This window comes from Onthophagus taurus, chromosome 4 (assembly GCF_036711975.1).
Source record: "Onthophagus taurus isolate NC chromosome 4, IU_Otau_3.0, whole genome shotgun sequence".
NCBI classification, from domain to species: Eukaryota; Metazoa; Arthropoda; class Insecta; order Coleoptera; family Scarabaeidae; genus Onthophagus; species Onthophagus taurus.
This window is the reverse complement of record NC_091969.1, coordinates 2,203,873-2,221,832: the sequence shown is the minus strand read 5'-3', so window position 1 is coordinate 2,221,832 and position 17,960 is coordinate 2,203,873. Positions and strand designations below refer to the sequence as shown.

At 31.0% G+C, this 17,960-nt stretch overlaps 1 long non-coding RNA gene across 1 annotated transcript; it reads left to right on the top strand.

The window, feature by feature from the left end:
- Positions 1-4,768: 4,768 nt before the first annotated feature.
- LOC139429666 (uncharacterized) lies at positions 4,769-10,286 on the top strand. Its single transcript, XR_011640220.1, has 3 exons — positions 4,769-4,849; positions 6,454-6,495; positions 8,913-10,286. It is a non-coding gene; the product is annotated as an uncharacterized lncRNA (long non-coding RNA).
- The last annotated feature ends 7,674 nt before the right edge of the window (positions 10,287-17,960 follow it).

Below are 17,960 nucleotides of genomic sequence, written 5' to 3'. Positions count from 1 at the left end.
ATTTAGGATATTCAGTCCGAGTTAACAACATCAAATGATATAAAATTTAAGTTCGTATTAATAATTAAATAATTTATTAAGTTGTTTTTTTTGTTTTTTTTTAATTAAGTTTTTAATTCATCGATATATATATCATCAATATTCAATCGTTCACCAATACAATATATTTTCATATAAGTACGAAGGCTTTCACGGCCGGTGTGAACCTTCTTCAGAAACTGGTTCGAAGTCACTTCGAGTTTCTGAAGAAGGTTGCAACATGGCATCCGAAACGTCAAACCTTTTATTAAAAGACGCACGGCAAAACCGGAAAGTTTCTAGTGTTAGTTCTAGTTTTAGTTCTAATCTTAGTTTAATATATTTTCAAGTGAAAAAATCGCAAAGTGGACAGTTGGCGGCACACTCAAAAATCGGGTACTTTTTTCATTTACTTCGCGATAAAAAGAAAACCGCGGAGCCGAAAATTCAAATTCACATTCAATGGTACGTAGAAATGTTTAGTAATTACAACAAACTTTACCGCAATCTTTTTCATCAAGCGGTTGCGAAGATATCGATGTCTAAAGTGAGAGGCCTTGACTTTCAGCACGGATAGTAGTGTTCGTGATTTTTATCGGTGTGCATTGGTTGTAGTAAGTCTTAACGTAATTTATTTTAATTTAAGGATTATTATTTGTTAAATATGAACAAAGAATGTGATGTAATGACAACGAGAACATAAGTTTAATACGATAAACCATGTCAAAAATATTTAAGAAAATGTTTAAAAATTGCGAAGGCATATATATATCTTAGCCATTTATGGGTTTAGACCAGAAATTTTTAAATGATTCGTCATAATTTTTAGTCACGTAGTATTTGTGATTAAAAATATCCAAACACTTACAGAAACAGCCTGCATACGCGGTGTAGCTTTTGAAATTTCGCACCACAAAGCTTCCCTTTTGTTTGAAATTCTCGTTGGCATAAATCGAATCTTTTACAGTTATTTGTTAATGTTTTTTTTAGTGAATTATGTTGGCACTCAATATGGCGAATGTTAGTAATTATGAAGTTATGTGTGTTATATTAAATATATTTAAACCATACATGCTAACTTGTGAGTGCGGGAAGTTAGCCCCCTATTTTTTGATTTTTAAATATTTTATTGTTGTAGATTGTTCTAGAGTTGTTCTACATTGTACCAAATCGGCAAATCGAAAAAATAAAAACTCCGCGAGAAAACCGAAAAAACGGGTTTTTTTACTAGCCCTCCATCTTTGGAAAAATCAAATTTTCTTTGTTGTTCTGGGTTGTTCTAGTTATTGTTCTAGAAAATCAAAATTAGGGGATACAGCATTACGAAGTTATAATTAAAAATAGGTTTGGCCGCCCAAATGTCTAGTTGATTGCTGTGACCATAGTTTTTCTATTATCAGTTCCATATAACAAATATATACTTATTATAGCTAACGCAATCTGGAACAGCTATTATTTTCACTAGAACAACTCTCTAAAGGGCACTTTACTCTTTGAAAATTAAAATTTTTGGAAGTTTCAGTCAGTAATTCTTGTGACAGCGGTTTTATATTACACAATAAGAATTAAAAAACATAGAACAATCTAAAATAATTCAAACTTTGCCGATTCAAATTGTTCTAGATGTGTTTTGCGTTTAACACGGACATTAATTTTGCAAAATCACATATTTTTTGTTACTCTAAATTGTTCTTGTTGTTCTAGGTACTTAAAATGTTTATTTAATCACTGCGGTTTTAGTTCTTTTAAAGTTTCATATTAAAAATTACTACTTACAACAATTAAAACAATTCAGAACAGCTGTTATTTTCACTAGAAAAACCTTAAATTTTATTAGTTGTTGTGATATCGGACAGGTTTTGTTGAATCAGTGAACCCAACCGTTAATATAATAATAGTTTTAAAAAATTAAAAAATATGGAATAATCTGACCATCTAATTTTCTAAAAATCACCTTTCTATTTAAACTTATAATAATAAAACATAAGATGCGATTTAAAGTGTATTTTATTTTGTAAAACTAAGTAATAAATTAATAAATAAACTAACAAAACAATACCTATTCTTTCACAAAAACTGTACAAAAAATTATTCTAAAGTAAAGTATAAGTAAATAAATTAAATCATCTAAATGGACTAATATCACGGAACTCATTTACACACATATATGCACATTTGTGCATTTATTTCTGTTGCTTCTTCAACCTGTATGGATTTTTTTCTTAAATCATTAAATAATAACTAATTGTTGGGCACAAATGCCGTGTAGTATCCTACATCACTCAAAGAGTGAGTACCTTCGTAGCTGATGATACTAGCTATTCATTTAGAAATCATGTTGAGAATGTTTGCACATATTGCTTTAGTTTCCTAAAATTATTTTTAAAAACCGGTTCTAGTAAAGCAACATATAAAAAAAGAGCTGAACTATTAACAGGCATAAATTATTTTGGAAACCAGAATATTGCTGGCCTGATAATAGTGAATGTTGTGTCAAATATTACGTTTCTTTGCACACAACGATTTAAAGAAGAATTTAGTTATTGTAGCACTAAAAACTGCAATAATGGTTTAAACGTTACTTTCCATAAAAACATAATTTTACCAATCGACATTGACATCGTAACAATATTAGGCTATGCATAGCTAAACCAAGTAATAGAAAACTACATGCAAACCCTAAGCAACAATTGCAAAAAAATGTGGTCTGTTTATAGAAACAACAAATGGAGAGAACAATAAAACAAAATTGAGTGATTACGTACGCAATTTGTAACTCCACAACAAATTCTATATCCCCGCAGGTATCATCAGTTACGAAGGTACTCAAACTTTGAATGATGTAGGACACTACCTGGCATTTGTGCCCAACAATGCCAATTGGAAATTATTTAAAGACTTACGAAAAGAATCCGTACAAGTTGAAAAAGCTACTGAAATAAATGCTTAAATGTGCATATATGTTTATAATTGAGCAAAGTGATGTAACCGTATTATTCCATGATATTAGTTTATTTACATAATTTAGTTTATTTAGTTATAGTTTACCTTAAAATAAATTATTGTACTAATATAGTAATACTGATCGAATAGTTATTGTTTTATTTCTTAGTTTAGTTTATTTATTAATTTATTAGTTTATACAAAATAAATACACTTTAAATCGCATCTTTTGTTTTACTATTATAAGTTTAAAGAGAAAGGTGAAACTTGTGATTTTTAGATAATTATGATGGTCAGATTATTCTATATTTTTTTAGTATTTTAAAACTATTATTACATGAAACTTCAAAAGAACTAAAACCGCAGTGATTAAATAAACATTTTAAGTACCTAGTACAACAAGAACAATTTAGAGCAACAAAAAATATGTGATTTTGCAAAATTAATGTTCGTGTTGAACGCAAAACACATCTAGAACAATTTGAATCGGCAAAGTTTGAGTTATTTCTGATTGTTCTATGTTTTTTAATTCTTATTAAAACTTCGAAAAACTTTAATTTTCAAAGAGTAAAGTGCCCTTTAGAGAGTTGTTCTAGTGAAAATAATAGCTGTTCCAGATTGCGTTAGCTATAATAGGTATATATTTGTAATATGGAATTGATAGAAAAGCTATGGTCACAGCAATCAACCAGACATTTCAGCGGCCAAACCTATTTTTAGTTATAACTTCGTAATGCTGTATCCCACAATTTTGATTTTCTAGAACAATAACTAGAACAACTAGAACAACCCAGAACAACAAAGAAAATATCACTTTTCCAAAAATGGGGGGCTAGTCAAAAAACCTGTTTTTTCGGTTTTCTCGTGGAGTTTTATTTTTTCAATTTGCCGCTTTGGAACAATGTAGAACATCTCTAGAACAATCTAGGACAACAATAAAAAATTTAAAAATCAAAAAATTGGGGGTAACTTCCCGCACTCCTAACTTGTATGTTTAAAATAGACGAAATGCTAAATAAATGTTAATAATAAGTAGAACATTTCGTTTTATGTAATAATAACGTGAATTTAAATTTACCGCCAAAAATATCCAGTGATATTTTTTAATGATATTTCTTATTCTAAATCTAAGTTTTGTATTCAATCCTCCTAGTTTAAAACGAAAGTAAAAGTAAGAATAAACAATGCAACAAATCAATGTCAACAATTTATTACAATTTTGAATAAACACATTTATTCATCGCAGATATTAAAATTAAATATAACTATTAAAATTTCATAGTAATATTTTATAGAAAGATAATAAGTGTAGTTCTTTACATTAAGAGGCAGAATTAATACTTTGATAATTTCTTGCAGTTTATAGAAAATATGGGTAGGTTTTATTTCCTTTTATGAGAACAACTCGAAGTTTCTGAGGGCGGGTTTCCGGTTTGTCTGGCGACAGCATGGCGGATGCAAGGTCCGTAAAGCGTATTGTACAATGCGCTTTACGAACCTTGGGCGGATGTAGAAACTGTTAACACGACCCGTATCGATACTTCAATACAAAATCTCGTATCAAAGTTGTAATTAACAACTTTCAATGTAAAATAATGATAGAACCTAATTTTACACTTAATCGAACATTATTCAAGTTTTTCAACAATTTATTCTAGTATTTTCGCTGCTATAAAAGTGTACGTTTTAGCATACAAAGAACAATGTTAATTTCTAAGCCACGCCCCTGTATTACATCGTCAATCCTACCCCTATATAAACCGCAGACGCTTTGCCTTCCAATTCAGTCACCTCACCGATGTTTAGTGTTTGTGTTAAGTTTAGGTTAAGTTTACCCCGCGGAGATGTTTACAACTTATTAAAAATTCTCTTCTTATATCGAAAATTTGTGAGTAGTTTTGGGTTTTATATACTTCATTTTAGTATTTTTTAATTCAGTTGTTCATTGTGACGTTACTGTCAATATTGCCGGCATTGATGAACGAGTTCAATCTATTCAATTCAATCATTAGGGTCTATTGCTTATGAAAATTATATATTTTTATTTGTTTCCAAGATAACAAATATGTATTTATTTTATATACAATTCATTCTGTGTTAACATTCGTATCAATTAGACGTATTTATCTTTGAATAAAAATATGGGCATTTTTCAAGAATCGCTCGGTCGCATAAAAATCGATTCTTTTTAATTGAAGGCAAAACAAAGAAAAAGTGCGGAAAAGTAAAAAAATCACTTTAAAGTTTTGATGTGACGTCACGTTTTGTGACTTCATCAACCATGCTAACCATATATTTTCAAAGCAACACCGTTACACATAAATTTTGAAAAAATTAATATATTTTCGGGTGAAATAACCTTGGGTTATAAATTTCAGGTTAGGTTGGTTTTGTTGACAAAAAAAAACCGTCCACACGAACAGGTGTATGGTAAATAAAGACTTTTAGTCGTTGTATTATATCCGAAAATATGCGTTATAAATATTATTAAATTAATATTAACAAGTTGTTAATTCTTTCATTAAATTTGAGACAATGATTTAATTTTTACTTACTATATTCGAAATCAGATTTTGAGTTAGTTTAATTAACATTTAAACTGGTGTGAATTTCCGAATTGTCGGGTTGGGTACCGGTTGGGTTTGATGCAGGTGGTAGGTGTAAATTCCGGGTTGGATTAGGTCAGGATTAGGTTAGATTGGATTTACTTCAGAATTTTGTATAGAAATTGGATGTTCAGTTATGTTAATTAACATTTAAACTAGTGCGAATTCGCTAAATGTCGAGTTGTAAATTACGGATTGAAGGGTCCATTGAAAGAAAACCGCTAACATTTAGATCCACGCCAGTAGACAGACGGTAAATAAAGACATTTCAGTCGTTGTAGGTTTTTGTATCACTTGACAGACAGTCTATTGATACAGTCTATCTAGGTAGTGCTATGCATCGAAAACTTAAGAAACTAGGGTATTTCATCCGAAAATATATGTTGTAATCTCTACAAGTTAAGTAAAAATAACTTTACTTTTAAGTTTATTAGATTTATTTTGTGCGTGGCTATAAAATAAACAATTTGTGGGTTAGGTGTTGACCGGTTGAATACGAAAAAGCATGTTTACAAAAAAGTTAAATGTTTAAAAAGCATTGCTTGTGACGTCACAAAAGTGAACACACTTTTTTTATTGTTAACGTCATTTTTAGGTCAGTACCTATCGATTAAAAAGAATCGTCGATTTTTAAGCGACCGGGCGATTCTTGAAAAGTTAGAAAATATATTTTAATTTTAATACTCATTTGAATCGTCGTTTAATTTTTTCGGAAAAGTATAGTAATTGCATGTAATTGCATGAAATTTCTGTGATGTTAATAACGTTTATGTTTAACAAACTTCATTGCTTTTTTTTTATTAACTTCATGTACTTACACTAACATTCATAATAACGTTTTAACTATCTATAATAATAATAGCCTATATTTTTTTGTTATTTCTAGGAGGTGACCATAGATCATTTTACTCACTATTTCCTGATAATGGTAATACTGTATATTCTAATTATCGATATTATATCGATGAGGCATTGAAATTGAGACGACCTTGTATCTCTTAAACTGTCAATTTTATCGTAAAAAGTTTCAGGTAAAACTTTCATGATATAAAGGGTGAAAATATTCTGCATAGTTCCCATTTGTCCCATTACATTTCAGAAGCGTCTCGATCTGTCTTTCATTTGTCAAGTAAGATTTTTTAAATAGATACTTACCCTTTTTTAATCATTATGGTATTCTCCATAACAAACACAATAAAACAAATAAGCAGCTTAAACGTTGATTGTACTATTATCACTCATCGTCGTTTATCTTGAGCAAAATTTTTCAAGGCAAAAATTAATAATTTTTCACAAATTTTTTTTTAAATTATTTCACAATACGATAAAATGAAGCACGGGACGGAATGTTTCTGTAGGAAATCTTCGCATAAATTTCGAGCATCATTGATAACTCTGATGTTTCTCATAAACTAAAATTATTTAAATCGTTTCAGTAATCATATGTCCTTCCAAGCTTAATTAGTGAAACGTGACGAATGAATTAGGTAGCTACGGAAAGACTTTGTTTCTTTTTGTTTTATGTTGTTGACTTGTCTTTGTTGTGAATTATGAGTTGCATAATTTTGGGATGCATATATTTTACATTGTTTTTTTTAATTAAGATTTTTTTACAGCAGCATACTCCTGGTAATCCTCAATATTCCTTTCTTCTCTTTTCCCTTAAAAGATTCCTAATTCTTTGAATTTCTTCCTTTCATTTCGAGACCGTGTTGTGACTTTATTTTTGCGCAGGTGTAATTTTTTCTCATTCGTATAAAAGTATGTTCAAAAGCCTTCTCGTTCTCTTTCAAGTATAGAAAAGCGAAGTCACAGTTTTGTGAGTTTTTTCAATCCAAATTTTTGGGATTCATTATTCGTGATTAATTGTGAGAAAAGTGATTTTCTTTTCTCGAATTTATCGGTACATCCGGATTTCAACGTATTTTCTTATTCCCAAATTTTTCTTTGCTTAAAACCTAGACCACCTGAGGAAAGCATTTGCTTAATTACTATTCATTCAACCCATTCATCTATTCACACATCCTTTCTAGTACTACAAAACTACTATCCTAAAACTATTCTACAAAGAAAAATTAAAAAACCGTCCTAAAATTTAATCTTTAGTAATGCTTCTTAATTTTCTTTACTATTCTTCTTTAATTTTCTTTTAACCAGGTTTTATTGTGAGGAGCTATATTATTCTCGATTTACTTTTGTGGAATAATCTCATTTCATTACTTCTTCGGTTACCAATATTTTGGAGACAACTTTGGTCCGAGAGGAATTACTATTTCGTTACTGACTGGAAACAACTGCATCAATTAAGAAAAATTGTTCAATAAAAATAAATTTTCCTATAGAACACCAAAAGTTGCTGGTGTAGATAAGTTCCTTCAGATCAGATCGGAATAGTCAACGAACATAAGGTCAGATAACATCAACATTTTATTTCTGCCGGAGAATCGTGCACTAATCTTGTTCTCACTGAGGAATTTTCATGTAGTGTTTCATTCAATTATTTTTTTGATTAAAAGCAATTCATTGATTAAATTAAATTCATTTTATATCCTTCGTACATTTTTGTTGGCGAGTTTCAATTTTTTTGCCACATTTTATTTTTTTGCTTGTTTTATTTTGCGAACCATTGACAACAAATTCTGTTTTTAGTATATTATCCTTTGAATTACATTATCTATTACAATACCTTACCTGTATTATTTTTTGATTATATTTTATGCGAGTATTATTTTATTTCAATAAAATTATTGCAACTCAGAATTCCGGCCGGTCGAGGACTCGCGTGTGTCCTTAGGTGTAAACATATTTCTTTTCTCTTTGTCTAGATTTTATTTTGTTAAAGTTAGATATTTAGGCGTTACAACTTAACAATTGAAAGACATATATAGCGCTTCTAAAATGTAAACTGAATACCATACAGAATATTTTCCCCTTCATATGATGAAAGTTTTATCTGAAACCTTATTCGATAAAATTGACGATTTATGAGCTATAGGTAGTGTCAATTTAAATGCCTCAAACGGTATATGCATTATAATAATTTTTTATAAGTACGAAGGCTTTCACGGCCGGTGTGAATTAAACTAAGGTTAGAACTAAAACTAGAACTAACACTAGAAACTTTCGGGTTTTGCCGTGCGTCTTTTAATAAAAGGTTTGACGTTTCGGATGCCATGTTGCAACCTTCTTCAGAAACTGGTTCGAAGTGAGCTTTTGACATGGCATCCGAAACGTCAAACCTTTTATTAAAAGACGCACGGCAAAACCCGAAAGTTTCTAGTGTTAGTTCTAGATTTAGTTCTAATCTTAGTTTAAATAATTTTTTATCTTTCCCTTTTTGTACAGATAAATGGTGGGAATGTCACCGGCTGCATATTGAAGAAAAATCTACGGGATGGAGGTGAGATACTTTTATGATTATTTAGATCGAATTTATATTTATTTTACGTTATTTTTGTATTCATGTAAACAGAAATGACTAACACATTTTCCGTATTTTATACAGTGAATACTCCAAACATTCCAACTGATGCTTCAGTAACAGCTTCAAAGCCACTCTCTGCCAATCATCAAACTACTGAAAAGATTGATAGCTACAAAGGAATTCCTGATAAATGTCCATCACGTTGTCATTTGTTAATTAACGACAAAAACCCTGATATATTTTCCTGTTCGCTCTGTCACCAGACCACCAGCATCTATAACATTCCTTTTAAATATTCATCAGAAGAGATCATAGTTAGCAATAATCAACCAATGGATTATTACGTGACAAAAATGAAAGAGGCATTTTTAAGACAACCTATCGCCAAACAGGAAGATAATCATAAGTGGGATAATTTTCTCAATGGAAACAATTCTACCGTAAACGGGTGGTCAAAAGCCATATCAACAAGAACTTGTACGTTTTGTCGAAGAAATTCAGAGGGGCGAGAATTTTATGAAAGTCATTCGTTGAAAGATTCCACAGGTAAAGTTTCATGTCCGGTTTTGAGAGCGTTGAAGTATCCGTATTGTTATGCAGATGGTTATAATGCTCATACTAGAAAGTATTGTCCACTGTATAAATCCGTCAATGAAACACTACCAGAACCTAGAAGGTTGGCTAATGGCACGTTGGCATCAGCTAGCAATCACAAGTAATGAACTTAATTATTGTTCTGAAGAACAATATTCTTGAATTTCCGAAGTGATTCAACATTTCTTACTGAATATTTCTAGTAAATGCATGAATGTAGTTCGTATAGTTTTGTCAAGGTTAATTTTGATTTAATTTTTAGAGATTTAATAATTGTTGTTTGGAATAAGTTGTTTATGAATATGTTTCGATTATTTGCAGTATTATTACAATTCTTGGCGATTTACATAATTTAGTTTCACTTATATATTAGATTGTAAGTGCAATATATACTTTATTAGAGTACTTATTTTATTTGCTATTGTTGATTAATTACGTCGTTTCGTAATATGTTTATATTTATTGTACTTCTTAATAATTTTCTGTCAAATTTTAAGTTCATGTGTTTGAATAAACAATTACTTATTTGTTTTTTGAATAAAGTGAATACTCCAAACATTCCAACTGATGCTTCAGTAACAGCATTTACTCGTTATTTACTCGTTTTTTGAATAGGTTTAATTTGTTATTTTTTCGGATGTAATTAATAATAATGAGCATTACATTATGTGGCTAGAATAAATATCTATATTTTTCATTGATGTTTCAGAATTTCATTGATTTCATTTTATATTTTTAACAATTTAATATACCTATTAAATATGAAGTGTGTCCCAGTATAGATGTTACAAGAGGTATGACCTAAAAATTTAGAAAGATTGGGGATTAAACTCTGCTTGGTGTGAAGAGAACTTCAAGAATATTTTCATATTTTGAAAATCAAGTCGGCGTTGACAGTGAAACTATTTTTAGTTCAGTTAGAGTATCCTTTCTGTTCATGATAGGGCAAAATTTCATCATGAAAAGTTGTTTGGAATGTGAAATAATGGCACTATGAAAAATTTCAGAAATCTAATCTTCACTCTGATCTACCTCCATACTTTTAGATTAGATCAGAGTGAAGGAACACAAACATTAGTACGCCTAGAAAAAATGTACTTAAGTAGTCGCAAATATTGGAAAATTAATTGTATTGTAATTTATTTAATATTATTTTATTGTAATTAACAACCTTCACGATCTCAACAATGTCAAATGAGAAAATATGTATATATCTTAACTTCTTTCTGAATTCAAAATAATTTCTGAAGTTGTCAAAAAGCCGAAACTAGTCAGACTATTGTATTTTTTTAAATTGCAGACCAGTTCAAACTACGAAGAAACCTTTTTATATTTTTCCTTTAAATTGTATTATCCCTCAGTTCTAGTTAAAAGTTGAATTCCTCTTGCATTATGTTAATTTTAGAACACAAAATTTACGTCGAGAAATTTTGCATAGAACCATAATTTGTCATTTTGAACAACTTTTCTTAATAAAATTTCGAATGATCATGAACAAAAAAGTTACTTTACCTGAACTAAAAATAGTTCTTTTCACTGCCAAGGCCAACTTGATTTTCAAAAAATGATAATATTCTTAAAATTCTGTTCACATCAAGCAGGGCTTAATTCCACATCCTTAAAGTAAAATTCAAAAATATGTAGGTCATTTACCTCTTGTAACATCTGTCCTGGGACATACTGTAAATATATACTTTGAGGAATTAATACAAGAATTATGAAAGATAAATATAAATTTTTGCTAGTTTTACAAGCGTAAATATAAAAGTGACATTTTAGTTTAGATAATTGTGATTTCACGTTCATTGTAGAGAGATAAGTTTAAAAAATACCAAAGGTCTTATGATAAAAAATAGTGTATTTGAAAAACTTAGCTAATCGGTGCACAAGCTGTTTCGGTTTCTATGAAACCTTCCTCAGGCATGACTGAAAAATCAATAATAGAAAAAACCATTTTGCAAATGACAATGTTTAAACTAGATACCGTCAATAACGAAGAATCAAACTAGAAGGAGAATACATAATCAGAACACCAAGCGACTTCGGGAGTAAGAACGTAATGTTTTAATAAGTTACAAAAGATTAAAAGCCAGAAGGGCGAGTTGAAAAATTAAAGAGAACTGTAAAAGAAAGGAAAGTTTAAAATTATATTTAGAATTCAGTAAAGCGGCTTTCAATTACCTATTTTTCATTATAAAAAGATTGTAAACAACAAAATGTCGCAATAAAACTTAAAATATTACCATCAACAAAAAGAACGCAAATTAAAAAAATTCAAAAAGTAAAAACGCGTTATAGCGTGAAGCGCAGTAAGACGACTAACGTGAGTTTTATTTAAGGTTATGTAGGCTATCTGTGCGGTGTTGAAACTGTGAATCATATCACAGTACGAAACGATCCAGATTTAAAAATTTAAAAGGTTTAAAAGATGTGAAAAGTAAATTTTGTTAAAAACTGTAGGCTAAGCGATAAAGTAGATCAGATTCAGTCAGCTACACGTATTTTGGGAAAAGTCGATGGTCATTAAATTCTGTAATATCATTAAACAAAGAATTGTTGTTACTGTCAATTTCACATTATTAAAATATCACTCGAGATCACTCGAGACGACGCGCAATTTCACAGAACGATACACCCTCAATGTGCATAAGCACAAACATTCCTCGCTCAAACTCGCTTAAGTAACGCGATCGCCCATCCATTGCGCACAGAGTACGATAACAATGTGGTTCCTCACACCACACTAAAAACGACCGGAATTTTCCATCCACTTCGGTTTCCATAGCGACGGAATGTTCCACTTGGAAGGGTGGCTCAGACAACAATGCCGCGACGGAAAAAGTCGAAACTCCCTGAATAAACTCGTCTACAGTAATCCTTTGTGCTCCGCAAATATTATGGACTTATCTTCACGCGTTCAGATTATACAGGGTGTGCTCGTGAATTATTTCCAACAATGTCTATACAGGCAAAATAGAAAAGTTTTGTTTATTTCCAAAAATTCAAAATAACGTACAAACAATAACAAATAATGAACTCTAAACTATTAATGTTAGCGAAAAAAAGAAATAACCAAAAAAAAACAATCATCAAAATTATTAGAACCCGCGAAAAATTTAATTAATTTTAGTTTATTAAGAGAATTTAACTAATAACATTAATCTAGATATCCGAGATCGTCAAGTATCTCGCAGTACCTCGAATTATTGGAGATGTACAATAGTTTTTCGTTTATTTGTTTTATTTTGTATGTAAATTTAATTTACAGTAATAATTCGAGTTATTTGACGATCTCGGATATTTAGATTAATGTTATTGATTAATTTTTATTACAATTTTACGCCATCATAAAGAAACAATACATTGACATTTAAAAAATTTAAGTATTATTCGTTACTCATTTGTTTTCTGAATTTAAAACAATTGAATGGAGTCTAATTAAGGCAAATAAAATATTAAACAAGTTTTGCATAAAATGTTTTTTTATAAAGTTGATACCTACAAAGATATATACTATATTTCATACATAATGGGCACCCATTTCATACATAATTATATTTTTTAAAAATATTCCTGACCTTTTTCCCCGATGTAATGTTCTAGCTTCTATAGTCGAGCCGTCGAATTTGTGCAGTGGTAAATCACCGTGACAGGTACTTACAAAAAAAGGGGTAGTCGGTTCCTTCGTTATGTAACCGCCTACTCCTGCCAGGGTCTATAAGGCGCAGCTACACTATACGAGAATAAACCTTCCTTTACAGTCAGATAAGAAGTTATGAATACCGTTCACAGTGCGTCGGCGGCTTTTACTATTTTTTTGTCCCCAGTAACGCGCTCAGTGCGCTACCCCCTGGAGGGGTGTGGTCACTTACCTTGACGAATCCGGACAGGGCGACCGTCGATGTGAGAAACCTCACGGTGATTTATCACTGCACAAATTCAACGGCTCGACTATAGTATCGATGATTTTGTATCTTAACTTTCCGCAGCAACGACCTCTGGTGCGAGGGAAAGGTAAGTATGGATGATGTTATTTTAGAATTTGATGCTTAATGTTTCTTGTAGGAAAGCAACACACCGAAGTGGATGTTTCCAAGATGGCAGAACGAAACGTTTGGTCACAGTATAAATAACAGACAGTACTCTCACTCGGTTTGGCGGGAAGATATGCGCAGCCCTCATTACGCAGGCGAGCGGCCATTACGCTGGTTTAAATCTTGCTAATCGCCAGTGTGTCTGTGAGGTTTGTTTTTGTGCAGAGCCGTAACGACAAGTGTAAAGATTAAAATAAAATATCAAATATTATAAATAATGACGTTATTACTTATATAATATATAACTCAATAACTAATGTTTTTATCAGTTCAGAAATTTAATTGCGAATAACTTTTTTAATTTAATATTTTCGACGTTTTAAATATTTTTAATGCGGACCTGTTGTGTTTTATGCCAGAATAATGGCTTCGAGGTCATTGAAAATCAATTCGCCACATCAAACGTGCCGCCACTGAGTGAGAGTACTGTCTGTTATATATACTGTGGTTTGGTTGAACGAAATTTCGCTCTTAGAAAAATTACCAAATAAAATTGGCTCTTACTAAAACCTGCATGAAAATAATAAAAAGAAATTAGGAAAAGAAGATAAAACAGTTTTAGTATTTAAATTAGATTAAAGGGGAAATTAGTTTAGTATGTATATATATATTTTTTAAAGAGTAAGTTAATTAAAGTAGTTTGGAAAAGAGAGAAAGAATGATTACATGAAAGGTTAAAAGAAATAGCAAAAGTTAGAAAAATACACGCTTACCTCTGATGTTCGAAGTTTAAAACCAGAAAGATGAATTTTAATGTAAATACACTAAAAATCCGATGACTTGAAACGTGAAAACACGATTTCAAAAGATATGCAGTGGTGATGAACCCAAAAATGCCTCAATCACCTTACACCACAGTGTATCGTAACTGGTTACTCAAGAAGAGACTCGAGAGGTAAGCCACAATGCTTTTAAATTAAATTTAAAGGGCCCAAAAAATACACCTGCTCGCTCAATATACACATGCACAAAAGAACGAAAAACGAAGAAAAATCAAGAAAAGGAAAAGAAAAATCATCTGAAAGGATAAAAGGGATTTAGGGAGTTGCTGAATCGAGATCGTTGCTAAAAAAATCAAATTAAACAAAAATTAATAAAATTAATTCCAAATAAACACAAATATTTCAATAACCGCCTATATGCAATACAAATTTCCCACCAACATAAAGAAAAGATAACAAATAACATAAATTCCGAACAAAACTCAAGTTACCTAAAGTAAAAAAAAAAATTGAGCTGTAATAATACCTCCCTTTACTAACGAAGAAATTTTCCCAGAAAATTTCTTTTGAAACTCGATTTGTCATAGTAGATATTGATGGATTTCAAAATTCGAATAGACCATATGAGGGTGTACCGGTGGGAAATAATTTGCTTCCGTGGATAAACATAAAAAAAAAACTTTTTTGTGTAGTTCGAGGACGAACTATTGTCAGGATGGCCGAGTTGTAGCATTAATTTAATTTGATTTTAAAACGCTGATTTTTATTAGTTTGTATATTAATTATTACGCGGCATGCCTTGTGTCCGTGTCCGTTAGAGTCGACATTATGTTATGTTTTATGGTAGTTGTAAGTTTTACATTAGGCGTATGAAAAGTTAATTAAACGTACATTCGAAGAAATTGTGTTTAAATGCACACCTAATCCTAATAAGAGGCTCTCTAAGTCTTACACGTTTAAAATTTTTCTGAGTCGTGCCTTGTCTATGATTTCTGGGAAGAGTGCAATTTCGACTAAAGTGATCTTCTTGTCCACAATTATAACAGCTAAACGACTGTCTTGGCGAATTCCCTTCGGTTAATCTATTACTTATGAGGTTTATAGAATTAAATTTCTGATTTCCTTTAAACTGCGTTGTTTTTTGTCTTTGTTGATTTCTACAATTTCTTGATATGTGACCAATTTCTCCACATTTGAAACATGTAATCGAAGATTCCATCACCCGAACCGATTTGAATCGACGCCTCAAGGCGAATTGATGACTCTCTTCTAGAGTCGCAATTTCCGCCGCCTTCTCCAAAGTCAGACTTTCTTCTCGCATTAATATAATTCCGATGATTTGAGAAATCTCTCTTCGCAACCCCATCCTAAATTGATTAAGGACGCTTTCGTTAATTTTCTTTTTAATACCTGGCAACTCGGCATCTGTCGCCCTACTTTGGTTATCCTCCAAAATTTTATTAGCTACCAATTTTATTCTAGTCTAGAATTCGGACACAGTCTCATTAGGTACCCGGAAAGTGCGATTCAATTTGTTGTATGCTTCACCTGGAATTCTTCGCGGCTTGAATCTTTGGATAAATTTTTCTTTGAATTCAGTAAACATTACCATTATTTTCAATGTTGTATCACTTTTGTTATATCGATACGCCTCTCCGGAAAGTCGATATTTTACGATATTCAATGTTTCTTGTTCTGTCCACCTATCTAACGTGGTTCTTTGCTCTATTCGTTCAAAATATAATTTCACGTTCCTTTGTCCCGACAACGCTTCTACCGTTGCTGCGATCATCCCGAGTGACACGGGGGTAACGGTCATAGCTTGTATGGCGGCCTCTGCCATGATAATAACGGTTAGTAATTATTCTGATTGGTACGAAATTAAAGGTTCGAAAATTATACAAAAACTATAATGTCCCACTTCTGACACCAATTTGTAAGGAGCGGCTCTACTATGTTGTGTGGGCGTGCTAAAGGCGTATGCGACAAGCAGAACTTGTCACGCCGGCTTGAATTTAGGGAGCAAAGTTAAATGAAATTTATAAGAATAAAAGAAATCTAGTTAAATTTAAATAATAAATTAAATGTATTAAAATCAAACCAAAACAATAGCAAAACAATAAAATACAAACTAAAATTAATTAAATTAAAATGAAAGATGAGAATTGTGGAAACGTAATGGTCGAATTTGTTGGTTTGAGGTCAAAGGCTAGAAGGGTCGCTGATGGGCGGATTACCAAAAAATTCAAAGGAGTTAAGAAGGCCGTTGTTAAACATCACATCTCTTTTCAAAATTATTTAGATTGTCTAAATTCGAAATTGGTATTATTTAAACAACAAACATTATTTAGAAGTTTTAACCGCAGAATATTTACTGTATTACAAAATAAATTGGTTCTTTCACGAAATGACTCCAAGCGATATATTTGTGATAACGGAATTAATACATTAGCTTGGGGTCATTATAGCATAACGTGTTAAGTAATGTTAATACAATTTTAAGTAAATAATTATTGTTTAATTTCATATAGATTAACTATATTAAATAAATGTAATGTTAAAAAACTTAAAACAGTTAAATTTATTGTGAGGTGCAAGTAAGTTAAGTAAAGTTCACTTAACCTCGGTGATTTAATAATAGAAACCGCTTTATTCGCATTTTATGTAGCAATAACACCTGTTATTTCTAGAAATTTGTTTTTTCAAGAAATCTGATATGTAATCCGATGTTTCTCTGTATGGATATAAATTTGTAAACAGTAGTTATATTAGAATATTTATGTTTTACTTAACAATTAAATGATAAATGTGTTATCATATAATTGTTATTTCTATTTTTACACCACCGAATTTCTCCGCTAGATGGCGTTACACGAGTTATGCAACCAACAACTCACCCTTGTATGACGTACTCTTCAGGATTTCTCCGATGGATGATGTTACACATATATATATACTCAAGGTTGATAAATATATTCATGTACCTTGTATATACTATCTCCTATATCGCTGACTCAATATTTAAGCAATGAGAGGAGAGCGTTTGCATCAAAGGCAGACGGAATGATGTATTTGTCTGTCTTTGTCATGGCCCAATGTCGCGAAAGCGCTTGCACGAATCGTAAATTTTAAAGTGTTTGAAGTGTTTCGCTCGTATTTTATACAGCTTTAAAATGCAATTATTGTAGATGGTTTTCTTTAACTATAAATTATCATTATAGTTAAAGTTAATTATCACTCAATGTTATTGTTGTCCAAATATCAAGTAGCGGTAGACACGAAAGAAACAATTAAACTTTTTTTGTAATAAACATCTACTTCGTTATTTGGGCAAAAATAACATCGAATGTAAAACAATTCATTCATATTAAAAATCATTGAAAATATGATATCACCATCGTGTGAGAATGTTCTAAAACATATTGCTGCCAAATATTTTGAAAGTAGTACCCATAGTGTGACGACTTCTCTACAAAAAGAAACGACAACACAATCGAACCCTTAAAAATAAGTGCGCAGATCTGCAACACCTCGGCTTCCCAGTGAAGATGGGGTGGGT